Genomic DNA, 1,841 nt, shown 5'->3' with positions numbered 1-1,841 from the left:
CAGAAGGTTGAAGCTCAGCTTTATTTAGTTGAGGGCAACACCAGGCAGGGGCACACAGACAGACACCTTTAGTAGGCCGGAAAAGCCTATTGCATTTTTTAAAATGGTAATTTGGAGCAGAAGGTTGAAGCTCAGCTTTATTTAGTTGAGGACAACACCAGGCAGGGGCACACAGACAGACACCTTTAGTAGGCCGGAAAAGCCTATTGCATTTTTCAAAATGGTAATTTGGAGCAGAAGGTTGAAGCTCAGCTTTATTTAGTTGAGGGCAACACCAGGGAGGGGCAGAAGCCGTTAGTAGGCCCTAACCACCATTTTTTTTTTTTAAAACCACTTAATGAGAGCCGGAAGGTTGAAGCTCAGCTTTATTTAGTTGAGGACAACACCAGGGAGGGGCAGAAGCCGTTAGTAGGCCCTAACCACCATTTTTATTTTTAAAACCACTTAATGAGAGCCGGAAGGTTGAAGCTCAGCTTTATTTAGTTGAGGACAACACCAGGCAGGGGCACACAGACAGACACCTTTAGTAGGCCGGAAAAGCCTATTGCATTTTTCAAAATGGTAATTTGGAGCAGAAGGTTGAAGCTCAGCTTTATTTAGTTGAGGGCAACACCAGGCAGGGGCACACAGACAGACACCTTTAGTAGGCCGGAAAAGCCTATTGCATTTTTTAAAATGGTAATTTGGAGCAGAAGGTTGAAGCTCAGCTTTATTTAGTTGAGGACAACACCAGGCAGGGGCACACAGACAGACACCTTTAGTAGGCCGGAAAAGCCTATTGCATTTTTCAAAATGGTAATTTGGAGCAGAAGGTTGAAGCTCAGCTTTATTTAGTTGAGGGCAACACCAGGGAGGGGCAGAAGCCGTTAGTAGGCCCTAACCACCATTTTTTTTTTTTAAACCACTTAATGAGAGCCGGAAGGTTGAAGCTCAGCTTTATTTAGTTGAGGACAACACCAGGCAGGGGCACACAGACAGACACCTTTAGTAGGCCGGAAAAGCCTATTGCATTTTTCAAAATGGTAATTTGGAGCAGAAGGTTGAAGCTCAGCTTTATTTAGTTGAGGGCAACACCAGGCAGGGGCACACAGACAGACACCTTTAGTAGGCCGGAAAAGCCTATTGCATTTTTTAAAATGGTAATTTGGAGCAGAAGGTTGAAGCTCAGCTTTATTTAGTTGAGGACAACACCAGGCAGGGGCACACAGACAGACACCTTTAGTAGGCCGGAAAAGCCTATTGCATTTTTCAAAATGGTAATTTGGAGCAGAAGGTTGAAGCTCAGCTTTATTTAGTTGAGGGCAACACCAGGGAGGGGCAGAAGCCGTTAGTAGGCCCTAACCACCATTTTTTTTTTTAAAACCACTTAATGAGAGCCGGAAGGTTGAAGCTCAGCTTTATTTAGTTGAGGACAACACCAGGCAGGGGCATACAGACAGACACCTTTAGTAGGCCGGAAAAGCCTATTGCATTTTTCAAAATGGTAATTTGGAGCAGAAGGTTGAAGCTCAGCTTTATTTAGTTGAGGGCAACACCAGGCAGGGGCACACAGACAGACACCTTTAGTAGGCCGGAAAAGCCTATTGCATTTTTTAAAATGGTAATTTGGAGCAGAAGGTTGAAGCTCAGCTTTATTTAGTTGAGGACAACACCAGGCAGGGGCACACAGACAGACACCTTTAGTAGGCCGGAAAAGCCTATTGCATTTTTCAAAATGGTAATTTGGAGCAGAAGGTTGAAGCTCAGCTTTATTTAGTTGAGGGCAACACCAGGGAGGGGCAGAAGCCGTTAGTAGGCCCTAACCACCATTTTTTTTTTTTAAAACCACTTAATGAGAGCCG

This window comes from Ranitomeya variabilis, chromosome 5, assembly GCF_051348905.1.
Source record: "Ranitomeya variabilis isolate aRanVar5 chromosome 5, aRanVar5.hap1, whole genome shotgun sequence".
NCBI lineage: Eukaryota > Metazoa > Chordata > Amphibia > Anura > Dendrobatidae > Ranitomeya > Ranitomeya variabilis.
This window is presented reverse-complemented; position numbering follows the sequence as displayed.